The sequence below is a fragment of the Pelobates fuscus genome, chromosome 5 (assembly GCF_036172605.1).
Source record: "Pelobates fuscus isolate aPelFus1 chromosome 5, aPelFus1.pri, whole genome shotgun sequence".
In the NCBI taxonomy this organism is placed as follows: domain Eukaryota; kingdom Metazoa; phylum Chordata; class Amphibia; order Anura; family Pelobatidae; genus Pelobates; species Pelobates fuscus.
Window position 1 is genome coordinate 286,139,028 of NC_086321.1, and position 14,589 is coordinate 286,153,616.

General features: G+C 47.7%; 1 protein-coding gene across 2 annotated transcripts in view; it reads right to left on the minus strand.

The window, feature by feature from the left end:
• Positions 1-14,589, minus strand: part of CRTC1 (CREB regulated transcription coactivator 1) — a 166,614-nt gene that overhangs the window by 71,246 nt on the left and 80,779 nt on the right. The window lies entirely within an intron of this gene.

Genomic DNA, 14,589 nt, shown 5'->3' on the forward strand with positions numbered 1-14,589 from the left:
TATACGTTATATTCTATTTAAGGTAATGAGCTAGCTCTCAATACATAATATATACCTTTTATAGCAAACACGTTCAGCAATAATTTTTTTTTAAGTGTATAACAAGATCTACTGCTCAAATTTCATTTAGGGTTAATTTAATCTCCCACAGTATGGTATATGCCTATTTGCAACGAATTCCTTTCATTGTTAAAGCGGCACGGTCATGGCCCGACTCCACTACATCTAATTGACCCCCTAGCCACTCCCAAATGCCCCTAAGCCACCCATATTACCTAGTTTTTAAACTTTATTTTGTGCCCGGATCTAGGTTCTGGGCGCCACCATCTTTGTGTGGGGAGACGAAGTCCCTGTGGGAAACGTCATCTACTAACATTAGATAGCGCTATGAAATTCCCGCACATGCCCAGTTAAACACTTGGACATGCGAACAGGAATTTCATCTATTCCTTAATTCGTCAGAAAGACTAATGAATGAATAGAAATGTCACACAAACAAACACCGAATATCAGTGTTTGTTTGTTCGTTCAGTTTATTACAAGAAGGGAGCTACCGATGCACAGCTCCCTCCTTGTAAAATGTAAAAATGGAAGCGGCAGGGAGCAGTGCCCCCTGCCACTTCCTAAGCCCCCCCATGTCCTCCCTCACTCCAGTGGGGTCAATATGACCCACATAATAGCATAAGGGAGACTAAAATCTGCCGCATGTTTACAAAACACTTACGTACCCCCCTCCTCCCCCCGAGCCGCACGAGTAGGGGCTATTAAACTGAAGGGGAGAATTGGGGGGGGTTGAGGGGGTGAGGGGTGGAGACACACACACACACCTATTGTCCTCCCCCTCGGCCTCCACCCCTGAGCAGCGGGTGTGGGCTATAAATAACAAGAAGGTGTCTAGAGGACCCTAGCTTGTAAAAAAAGTTACATAAAAAACCTGAGCGCAAAAAAAAACCCCAAAAAACGCTAAAAAATTAATCCATCCCGGCGAGGGCACGGCACAGACTGAGCTCCGCAGTGCGGGTGAAGGCTAATAAAGCCTCCCCACGCCCTGCAATTTGACTCAGAGCACTCTGATTGGTTGGCTTGGAATTCAACAAGAGTGCTAGTCATTTTACACAGCGTGGGAAAGTTCTTTGGAATTTTTAATGCTTTCCTATAAGAGAAAACCGGACGCTGGAGGTCCGTGAGGACGTCCAGCGTCAGATAACGGACTAAAAGTCCGTTTGGATTCCGGAAGACCTCTACTGGCTGTTAGTCACAGAGGACAGACTTAGAGCTACAATGTAAACATTGCAATTCTCTGGAACTGTAATGTTTTACATTGCAGCACTAAGTGCAAAAGGGTCACAGCACCCAGACTACTTCAATTAACTGAAGTGGTCTGGATGCCTACAGTGTCCTTTTAAGAGTTGTTAGTAGTATATATATCCTCAACGTTATACAGGTGAGAAAAAACAGGGACATTTTTGAGCGGACACACAAGTATGAAATAAAATGTTGAAACTTTAATACTATCAGTTTAATGCTTGCCTGGAAAAAGAGCCAGTAGATGTGTTCAATTACTCATTTTATTTTGTAACTGTAATTTGGTTGCAGTGGAGATGTAGTATTACCTCTGTATTAGATGCATGCTCTATCAATACTCAAGGACAATGATGTGTACCCAGAGTGCAGTGGTGAGCTGAAAACAGTTATCACCAAAACAAGAGTGTGGTAAGTAATCTCCAACTTGGCTAAATATTTAATTATTTTTACTCTTTTAAGGTAAAGATCTCTTAAATTTCAGTCTTTAAACCCTTGCATAATTTTTACACCCTACTGACAGCATGGGCGACCATGACATTTCATTGCACTTTAAAATCCTGGTCTCAATATCTGGGACTCCTATTTCAACTAGGACAGAATTTAGCAGGTCATACTACATTTTCAAAAGCATTTGATTCTAAACAATAATGTACTCCTTGTATTATAGGATTTAAAATGTTATAGAAAGAAAGCGCACCAAACCAAAACCACTTCATCAAGCTAAAGTTGATTTTGTGCTTAGCGTCCCTTTAACAGTTGCCAGACAGTTGAGGACTCAATTCTTCATTATATGAAGCATTTACTAAATGGAAAAGACTATGTGTACCTGTTGGGGGACGATGCAATACCAGTTCATATTTAAAATCTAGATGTTTCGGTTAATGCAGGGTTCACTGCCCTTGCAAGTCATATGTGGATATACTGTAACTGGCTCGGGACACTTCTGGTTGATATATACATCTAGCTGCGCCACTGAACATTCATGTTGGCCTTTCAGGTTTTGTTGGCATTTCAGCTTTGTTTCCTTTTCTCCTCCTAGTCTATTTTTTTGTGCTACTTTTAGTCCTATACAGCCCTCTTTCCATTTCATGCAATTTCTACACACCGGGTATTTGCAATCCTTATTTTTTTTTTTCCCAACACTGGATTTTATTTACTTCCTTTTAATGCAACCTCACTGGTATTTAGGCCTCACAGCCATTGTGAGAGATATTTTATATTGCTGTCAGAAGTGCAATTCCACCTCAGCAGCTGCATTTCTACTCCATTAGCAAGCCCAAAACATGACTTCTAGGCTGGCCAATGTCAATTCTGTGCATATTCTTTGCATTGACTGAGTGTGCTCAGCTGAAGCTCTCAGCCAAAGAATGACCAACAGGATTGGCATCCAGCTTTGCCAAGTGCATAGGACCCAGCATAAGGGAAGGCTTGCAGACTGGCATCGACCCAGATAAGAGGGCAAACTGTGGCAGTTCCCATTTTTAAAGATATTTTGTTTAACCACTACAGTTAACAAGCATTTACGTTTAAGAAAATGCATGAATATTGTTCTCCAAATATAAGTGATTAACCTTTAAAACTGGAGATAGTTCTCCTTGCAATAATTGAATTATCTATTTCTAATTATATACAAAAAAAATCAGTACTGATATAGCTGTTAAAACAACATGAAAAGGTTATTGTTCTTAAAGGAACACGATAGGGTCAGGAACACAAACATGTATTCCTGACCCTATAGTGTTTAACCCATCATTTAGGTTTCCCCCTCCCCCCGGTGACATAAATTGCCGATTTTTAGCCAATCCAATCCTTTACCCATGGGAAAAGCATTGGATTGGCTGAAATTGGCAAGGGGCAGGGCCAAACACATTTTTTGCCAATCAGCACCTCCTCAGAGATGCACTGAAATAATGCAACTCTATGAGGAAAATTCAACGTCCCCATCATGCACAGACGCTGAATGGCACTGCTGCCTAAGGTGCGGCACTGCTGCCTAAGGTGCAGCACTGAGCCAGGAAGCACCTCCAGTGGCCATCTGAGGAGTGGTCACATGGAGGTGTCCCTAGGGGCAATGTAAACACTGCCTTTTCACTGAAAAGGTAGTGTTTGCATAAAAATGCCTGAATGCAATGATTATACTCACCAGAACAACATTAAGCTGCAGTTGTTCTGGTGACTATAGTGTCCATTTAATATGAAATCTTCATCTGCATGGAAATATTAAAATTATAACAACCAGCATGGATGAGTCTTTACGTTTAAAAATCATGATGTAAATTGAAAGTTATTGACCATTAATTAAAATTAACTTTTATTTCTGTTGCCATACCCACATATCCCCTGGCTTTGTCTCACACAACCAACATGAAAACATGTTCTCATTTTCAATCAGATACGAAAAGTTTCTATTTTCTGCTCTGTTATTTTAACTTTAACCCCTTAAGGACCAAACTTCTGGAATAAAAGGGAATCATGACATGTCACACATGTCATGTGTCCTTAAGGGGTTAAGCACACACAGGATGCCTTTGCAGTCTCTATCAGGCTATTACCAGAGAAGGATATAAGACATTCAAGTTAAAACAGACCTGTAGAGGAAGTGTAAAGATTAGATCTCTCTTTACATGAAGTATGTAGGTCATATGCAGGGGGTGTAACTAGGGCTGCATAAACCAAGTAATTTCCCTTCCAAATGGCAGATAATTTGAGCAATTACACTGTTAAAAATATAAAAGGAGATTAAAATGAAATTCAAATCACCAGAAAGTGCACGAGAGACACACAGCCGAACCAGACTGCAATTGCATGGAACTGTAAGTCAGCCTGGTCCACTGCCGTGGCCTGTTGTATCTATGAGCCGTTCCTACTCCCTCAATTTAACACCAGGAGAGCACTCTTTGTAAAGGAGGTAGAGGAGAGACAAGCCAAAAAATGTGACCTAAGAGCAATGGGAAAGCCCCCTTTTCTCTAATGCAGAAAACAGACTGTCGAAGACCTGCATCTAGCCACGGCAGCCTGCTGTCCAACTTCATTCGACGATTTCTGGGGCACATCCAATACGGGTGTGTACAATTCGCTTGGGGGAACGAGACCTATCTAACGATCTATGATATGTACATATCACGTATGTGGAAAGTATGGTTTTACATGTTTTATTATTATGGCACCCTGCTGTCTAGGGATTGTATAAAGTTAGCAATACTTCATTAAATTATCTCCCTGACCCAGAAGCGCCAGGGCAGTAACCCATTGTACTGGTTGTGACCCCCTGTTATTGTGCTTATGAATACAATTGTTGTCGACAATAAAAGTGACTTCTTGTGTGTGTATATTGTGTGTATATTTCAGTATAAAAAAAAAACATAAGCAATCAATTATGTGTTTTTTTATTTAAATGCATACACATAGGTGCTTTGTGTTATAATCAAAGGGTATATGCCATCTCTGTTAAAATAAAACAACAGTTATGATCTTAGTTACAAATGTTACACAACAGAAAGCATTTTTCATAGTTTTGATTATTTATCTTACAATACTCTGAAACCAAGGGATATTACTCTTTGTGGAAAAGCCACATGATAAGATTTCCAAAGACCGTCAAAGCAGAATGACAGAGGTATTTAAAATGCAAACATTTTATGTTAGAAAAAATATATAAATTCTATATGAATTGCCATATATTGAAATGATTACAAAATGTCTGTTGAATTAAATTCCATTCTTACCAGACAAATTAAATGATCTCTGGTGAGAGGCCAAGAGTAATGATATATGGAATAAAGTAGAACCAACCATAATGCAAGGATTTATTACGCTCTTCCCCATCTAACCCTTCATCTAAAATCCTCAGTTCTAAGTTTAGCCAAGCAGAAAAGAAGGCACAATGAAGGGCTCTCTTCTCACCATCAGAAAGGAAATTAATTTCTCAGTAAATATTTAAATTATGTTTTCCTTCCTTGCAAGGCGAGCGCACACAAGTAGTGACATACAGAATCCTATTACCCAGCACAGCAGGAAATGAGACCATCTCAAAACATAGGGTGGACAGTGATGGTGACTAGACGGAAACAAAGAGCACCATCCTGCCTAACTGAGCATCAATGGATTTGGTCCTATAATGCTTAATGGAGAAAGGCAATTATCTGAATGAGCAGTAACCCTTCTGATATCCTATCCTTCTGACCGATGCTAGTTTAACCGATAAAGCTAACTTAATATTAAGCAATTATAAAGAAATAAGAGTCTCCTGGTTAAAAGGGGTGAAGATTTTAGAGCCCTAAAAAAAAAAAAAAAAAATATATATATATATATACACACACCGGTATATATTTCTAAATATGATTAAAACGACACACAAATCTACTTATTTAATATAGGGAAAAACCTAAAATAATTTTTTTTTAAGCTTATGTTGCTTAAAAAATGGAGCCAATAAGACACTACAACCACCGCAACTGGACTAACATTTCAGAATACACATGCACATTCGCGGGGATTGAACACAGAGGAAAAAACGTGAATGGCCGCGAATATGTATAGAAAGTTTAGGAACGTATAATAAAATTGTAGCGAAAGCACAAAGAAGAAAAAGTGGCGGATAGCCGCAAACGCATAAAATCACAAGGTATAAAAAACAATTTTACTTCACAAGCCACAGGGGCCTAGAAAAAGGGAATAGAGCGAAGAAGGGCCGCAAAAACATATTAAAAGGCAGAAAATAAGTGAACTCAGTAGCTGTATTAAAAGGCACATAGGAATAAGAATAACGTGTTAAACCAGGAAGGTACACAAGGAATAAGTGAATCGAGCAGCTATATTAAAAGCCATATAGGCCTTGGAATAAGTGAATCGAGCAGCTATATTAAAAGCCATATAGGCCTTGGAATAAGTGAATCGAGCAGCTATATTAAAAGCCATATAGGCCTTGAAATAAGTGAATTCAGCGGCTATATTAAAAGCTAAAGAGGCCTAGGAATAAGTGAATCCAGCGACTATGTTAAAATGCACAGAGGCCTAGGAATACGTGAATCCAGCGGCTATATTAAAATGCACACAGGCGTAGGAATAAGTGATTCCAGCAGCTATATTAGAAGAAACAGAGGCCTAGAAATAAGATTAATAAAATTAAAATGAAACTCTTAACGTTCAGATGAAACCGATGAAGGGTAGAAGGGGGTTATATATGGGGGGGAACATATATGTTCTGTATGTGCATGCCAAGCCTGCTATCCCTTGGTCGTGATAAAAATCAATAATAGTGTGATGGTACAGTGCTACGAAATTTTCTGGCGCTATATAAATAATAACTGCATAATCTTCCTACCCATAGGGTCACAGCAAGTAAATCCATGGGGTAGCAGCGTCACTACAGGTAAAAGGGTAATGGCATAATCTTGCTACTCCGAGGGTCACAGCACATTAAATCCATATGCTCAGTATGTGCATACCCAACCTGCTACCCCTTCGGTCACTGTAGAAAATACTTACTACCCCATGGGCCACAGCAAGTAAAACCCCCGGTCACTAAAGGGGTATCTTCAGGGAACACCTTTGAACAGGGCTGTATCCTGAAGCTTTCCAAGGAAAAGAGGCTGAACTCCCTTGAGGTAGAAAAAAATGACCTTCAGGTAAGCAAAAAATAAACATTTTCTAGTCTTAAAATTACTAAGTCTGCTCTAGGGATAGGACAGGAACATAAAGACTGAGGGTGGGAGGGGTACTTATACCTTTTGTTTTAATTAGGCCCCTGTCTAATTAGGGATAGGGAGGAGCTATCCATTGTTGTGCTACCATGGATATGGCTAGGAAATAAGTATTCAGAGGCTTTGCTATAACACTAGAAATTTAGCTCACATTCTACTAATTGGACGGGATTTGGAAAGGCACACACCTGTCTATATAAGGTATCACAGCAATAAATGCTTAAAAGAGTACAAAAAAAAGCCAGGATGTCAAAGGAACTGCCTGCAGAGCTCAGAGACAGGAGGCACAAGTCTGGGCTACTGTATCAATCTACTTGTCTGTGTCTTGGAGATTTTCCAGTGATCTGAGAAGGGGGGCACCCATACCGTATATACTCGAATATAAGCAGAGTTTTTCGGGTCTCGCAAGACTTACCGTATATACTCGTGTATAAGTCGATCTCGTCTATAAGTCAAGTGCAGTTTTGTGACCAACAATTGTGAAATATGCTATGCCTCGTGGATAAGTCGAGAGTAAAACTTGGGGCTATGAAATTCTGTGATTTTTAGAATTTTGACAGATTTTACCTAGGTAAGATCCTGGAACATAATCCTGTATATAATGCAGAGTGTGTGTTTGTATGAGTGTGTGTATTTGTATGTGTGTGCATTATATACACACACAGTCATACAAACACACTCTGCATTATTTACACACACGCTCTGTGTGTATATAATGCTGAGTGTGTGTGTGTGTGAATGCAGAGTGTGTGTGTGTGTGAATGCAGAGTGTGTGTGTGTGTGTGTGTGTGTGTGTGAACTGGGTGAACTGGGTGGGGGGAGGGCATTTTTATTATTTAAAAAATATATAAAATTTTTTTATTTTAATATAATTTTTTTTGTTATTTTATTATTTTTATTTTTGTCTCCCCTCCCTGCTCGTTACCTGGTCAGGGAGGGGTCTATCTTAATCCCTGGTGGTCCAGTGGCATGGGCTGTGCAGGGGGGGAGCCGGCAGCAAGCTGTTACATACCTTTGTAGCAGCTCTGGTCAGCTCCCTTCACATCTGTGCAGATCCCCTGTCAACTCCCAGTGTAAATCTGGTGGTCTGCGTGCCGCGCGGAACGTTGCCACGGTAACCGGTGGCAACGCTCTGACGGCCGCCGGTGTCGCAACATTTACACTGGGAGCTGACAGGGGAGCTGCACTGAGGTGAAGGGAGCTGACATACTGCATTATACACACACACAGAGTGTGTGTGTATAATGCAGAGTGTGTGTTTGTATATAATGCACACACTCTGCATTATATACACACACACTCATACAAACACACACACACACTCATACAAACACACACACACTCACTCATACAAACACACACACACACACTCATACAAACACACACACACACACACTCATACAAACACACACACACACACACTCATACAAACACACACACACACACACTCATACAAACACACACACACACACACTCATACAAACACACACACACTCATACAAACACACACACACACACACTCATACAAACACACACACACATACAAACACACACACACATACAAACACACACACACACACACACACTCATACAAACACACACACACTCATACAAACACACACACACTCATACAAACACACACACACACACTCATACAAACACACACACACACTCATACAAACACACACACACACTCATACAAACACACACACACTCATACAAACACACACACTCATACAAACACACACACACACTCATACAAACACACACACACACTCATACAAACACACACACTCATACAAACACACACACACACTCATACAAACACACACACACACTCATACAAACACACACACACTCATACAAACACACACACACTCATGCAAACACACTGCATTATATACACAGACAAATTCTGCATTCATTATTTACACACTACACACAAACACACACTGCATTCATTATATACACACACTACACAAAACACACACACAGCATTCATTATATACACACACTGTAAGTAAATATTCAATTAATGTAATTGTGGCGGAACCCGCCTCGCCACTGGGCATTGGAGGGGCCTGGCTGCCTGCCTCCTACCTGCTGACTATGGCCCCTGGGAGACATTGCCCTTTAAGGGACTGAGTTGGGGCTTATGGAGTGCTATTATACTGTGCTGACCCTTTAAGGACTGTATTTGGGCATAATGGATTGTATAATACTGTTCCTAGCCCTTTAAATACTTTGGGGAAAGATTGGTACTTCGGACACAGTCGAAGCAGTTGAAGTGACCGGCATCGGACAAAAGACCACGTGTCGGCGGCCATTTTAACTTCGAACACCGCCGACCCTTACCATCGGCTCCACTTCGACATTTCGACTAAAGTCGAAGTACCGGCAACACTTCGAACGGGACTTAGCCTTTTTTATACAGGAAAACTTATATGTTTGAGATGGAAATGAAAGCCAGGCTGGATGTGCCAGTCCAGAGTTCCTGTTTTAACCCTCAAAGTGAAGTGTCGTCTCCTTCTTGGGGGAGGATTTATTGCATGCTGTTTCAGTTTGACTGCTAGGAGTGCAAACCTATTCGTATGGTTCCTATTCAACTGTCTACAGCATTCAGAGGCTTGAGAGGATTCATATGCTTCTCCGATACGGTGATTGTGGTGTCTGCCAGAGTGCTTGGAGTCCTCAGGAAACGCTAGGAGCATCCTTTAACGGAGGTACCCAGTCGGGGTGCCAGGCGATCCGTTACATTGGTGGCAAGCGGTGGGATGGCGTCCTAGTGCGAGGTAAAGCAGCTCAGAGACACCGTTCGTGGATTTACAAAGTGAGGGTAACGCTAGTATCCGTACAGTGCCCCTATCTACAAAGGAACCAACGTCGGCAGGGCAAGCATGGCGCCTGGCTACACTCAGGAGCGGTTGGACAAAGAGGTTGCCATGCGGCTGGCTTTCTATGGACCCAACCCCTCTGAGGAAATTGTGCAGTTCGTGAAGAAATTAACGACAGAGTTCCTGCAGTACCTAGCAGATTTGGACAAAAAGGGAGCTGAAGGTGTCGTCCTTCCTCCCCAGCGGCAGTGTGTGTTTCAGGGAGCTGAAGGTGCCGTCCTTGCTCCCCAGCGGCTGGAAGTGTGTAAGGGAGAGGAGTTTGTTACCCCCTCTCCCCAGCGGCAGCCTAGCCCACCAAGGGGAGACACTAAGCCCCTCACCAGCGCAGATGGGACCGTGGTCTCTGCGCCCAAGCTACAGGGAGTACGGATGGTCAGCCCGGCTCCCCAGCGGCAGTCTACGGTTCAGGGAGAGGAGCCTGTTATCCCCTCTCCCCAGCGGCTGAAGGTGTGTAAGGGAGAGGAGTTTGTTATTCCCTCTCCCCGGCGGCAGCGCAGCTCACCAAGGGGAGACAGTGAGCCCCTCACCAGCGCAGATGGGACCGTGGTCTCTGCGCCTGCCTACAGGGAGTACAGAGGGTCAGCCCTGCTCCCCAGCGGCTGGGAGTGTGTAAGGGAGAGGAGTTTGTTACCCCCTCTCCCCAGCGACAACCTAACCCACCAAGGGGAGATGTTAAGCCCCACAACAGTGTAGATGGGACCGTAGTCTCTGCATCTGCACCACCGGGGGTAGAGACAGTCTGCTCTGTTCCCCAACAGCAAGGCAAAGTATTGGATGGGGAGACAGTCGTTTTTCCCCTACAACAAGAGAGGGGGTCGCAGAGAGAAGAGCCTGTTACCCCTTTTCCCCCAACAACAGCTTTGTTCAACCAGGGGAGAGGGCACCCTGGTTACTTTTTCCCCAAGCCATGGATCTACAACTGGGCACAAGTGGCAGGGGGCCATATGGACAACTACACCATTGGAGAAAGGCCGGCCAACTATCAGAGCCCCAGACCGACTGGAGGTCTGGAGTCTGGATAGTCTTAATGGGAAAGGGGAGAAATGTGGCGGAACCCGCCTCGCCACTGGGCATTGGAGGGGCCTGGCTGCCTGCCTCCTACCTGCTGACTATGGCCCCTGGGAGACATGGCCCTTTAAGGGACTGAGTTGGGGCTTATGGACTGCTATTATACTGTGCTGACCCTTTAAGGACTGTATTTGACTGGGGGTCATATTAAATGAACTTACCCTTAAAATAAGGGATACAGAATACTTAGTATGACAAATATCTGGAAAAATAGATAAATAGGGAGATAATGGTGCAGTATCTCTCAAACTTATGGGACAGGGGAGGGGGTGGGAGAACACTGTGGGACAGGGAAGGGGGTGGGAGAACACTATGGGACGGGGGGGACGAACACTATGGGACGGGGGGGGGGGTAAAGGACACTATGGGACGGGGGGTAAAGGAGAACACTATGGGACGGGGGGTAAAGGAGAACACTATGGGACGGGGGTAAAGGAGAACACTATGGGACGGGGGGTAAAGGAGAACACTATGGGACGGGGGGTAAAGGAGAACACTATGGGACGGGGGGTAAAGGAGAACACTATGGGACGGGGGGTAAAGGAGAACACTATGGGACGGGGGGTAAAGGAGAACACTATGGGACGGGGGGTAAAGGAGAACACTATGGGACGGGGGGTAAAGGAGAACACTATGGGACGGGGGGTGGGGAAAGAACACTATGGGACGGGGGGGGTGGGGAAAGAACACTATGGGACGGGGGGGTGGGGAAAGAACACTATGGGACGGGGGGGTGGGGAAAGAACACTATGGGACGGGGGGGTGGGGAAAGAACACTATGGGACGGGGGGGTGGGGAAAGAACACTATGGGACGGGGGGGTGGGGAAAGAACACTATGGGACGGGGGTGGGGAAAGAACACTATGGGACGGGGGTGGGGAAAGAACACTATGGGACGGGGGGTGGGGAAAGAACACTATGGGACGGGGGGGTGGGGAAAGAACACTATGGGACGGGGGGGTGGGGAAAGAACACTATGGGACGGGGGGGTGGGGAAAGAACACTATGGGACGGGGGGGTGGGGAAAGAACACTATGGGACGGGGGGTGGGGAAAGAACCCTATGGGACTGACGGGGGGCGGGGAAAGAACCCTATGGGACTGACGGGGGCGGGGAAAGAACCCTATGGGACTGACGGGGGGCGGGGAAAGAACCCTATGGGACTGACGGGGGGCGGGGAAAGAACCCTATGGGACTGACGGGGGGCGGGGAAAGAACCCTATGGGACTGACGGGGGGCGGGGAAAGAACCCTATGGGACTGACGGGGGGCGGAAGAACCCTATGGGACTGACGGGGGGCGGAAGAACCCTATGGGACTGACGGGGGGCGGAAGAACCCTATGGGACTGACGGGGGGCGGAAGAACCCTATGGGACTGACGGGGGGGCGGAAGAACCCTATGGGACTGACGGGGGCGGAAGAACCCTATGGGACTGACGGGGGGCGGAAGAACCCTATGGGACTGACGGGGGGCGGAAGAACCCTATGGGACTGACGGGGGGCGGAAGAACCCTATGGGACTGACGGGGGGCGGAAGAACCCTATGGGACTGACGGGGGGCGGAAGAACCCTATGGGACTGACGGGGGGGCGGAAGAACCCTATGGGACTGACGGGGGGGCGGAAGAACCCTATGGGACTGACGGGGGGGCGGAAGAACCCTATGGGACTGACGGGGGGGCGGAAGAACCCTATGGGACTGACGGGGGGGGCGGAAGAACCCTATGGGACTGACGGGGGGGGCGGAAGAACCCTATGGGACTGACGGGGGGGGCGGAAGAACCCTATGGGACTGACGGGGGGCGGAAGAACCCTATGGGACTGACGGGGGGCGGAAGAACCCTATGGGACTGACGGGGGGCGGAAGAACCCTATGGGACTGACGGGGGGCGGAAGAACCCTATGGGACTGACGGGGGGCGGAAGAACCCTATGGGACTGGAGGGGGGCGGAGGAACCCTATGGGACTGACGAGGGGGGCGGAGGAACCCTATGGGACTGACGAGGGGGGGGATAACACTGTGGGACGGGGGGAGAACACTATGGGACGGGGGGGAGAACACTATGGGACGGGGGGGAGAACACTATGGGACGGGGGGGGAGAACACTATGGGACGGTGGGGAGAACACCATGGGACGGGGTGGGGAGAACACCATGGGACGGGGTGGGGAGAACACCATGGGACGGGGTGGGGAGAACACCATGGGACGGGGTGGGGAGAACACCATGGGACGGGGTGGGGAGAACACCATGGGACGGGGTGGGGAGAACACCATGGGACGGGGTGGGGAGAACACCATGGGACGGGGTGGGGAGAACACCATGGGACGGGGTGGGGAGAACACCATGGGACGGGGTGGGGAGAACACCATGGGACGGGGTGGGGAGAACACCATGGGACGGGGTGGGGAGAACACCATGGGACGGGGTGGGGAGAACACCATGGGACGGGGTGGGGAGAACACCATGGGACGGGGTGGGGAGAACACCATGGGACGGGGTGGGGAGAACACCATGGGACGGGGTGGGGAGAACACCATGGGACGGGGTGGGGAGAACACCATGGGACGGGGTGGGGAGAACACCATGGGACGGGGTGGGGAGAACACCATGGGACGGGGTGGGGAGAACACCATGGGACGGGGTGGGGAGAACACCATGGGACGGGGTGGGGAGAACACCATGGGACGGGGTGGGGAGAACACCATGGGACGGGGTGGGGAGAACACCATGGGACGGGGTGGGGAGAACACCATGGGACGGGGTGGGGAGAACACCATGGGACGGGGTGGGGAGAACACCATGGGACGGGGTGGGGAGAACACCATGGGACGGGGTGGGGAGAACACCATGGGACGGGGTGGGGAGAACACCATGGGACGGGGTGGGGAGAACACCATGGGACGGGGTGGGGAGAACACCATGGGACGGGGTGGGGAGAACACCATGGGACGGGGTGGGGAGAACACCATGGGACGGGGTGGGGAGAACACCATGGGACGGGGTGGGGAGAACACCATGGGACGGGGTGGGGAGAACACCATGGGACGGGGTGGGGAGAACACCATGGGACGGGGTGGGGAGAACACCATGGGACGGGGTGGGGAGAACACCATGGGACGGGGTGGGGAGAACACCATGGGACGGGGTGGGGAGAACACCATGGGACGGGGTGGGGAGAACACCATGGGACGGGGTGGGGAGAACACCATGGGACGGGGTGGGGAGAACACCATGGGACGGGGTGGGGAGAACACCATGGGACGGGGTGGGGAGAACACCATGGGACGGGGTGGGGAGAACACCATGGGACGGGGTGGGGAGAACACCATGGGACGGGGTGGGGAGAACACCATGGGACGGGGTGGGGAGAACACCATGGGACGGGGTGGGGAGAACACCATGGGACGGGGTGGGGAGAACACCATGGGACGGGGTGGGGAGAACACCATGGGACGGGGTGGGGAGAACACCATGGGACGGGGTGGGGAGAACACCATGGGACGGGGTGGGGAGAACACCATGGGACGGGGTGGGGAGAACACCATGGGACGGGGTGGGGAGAACACCATGGGACGGGGTGGGGAGAACACCATGGGACGGGGTGGGGAGAACACCATG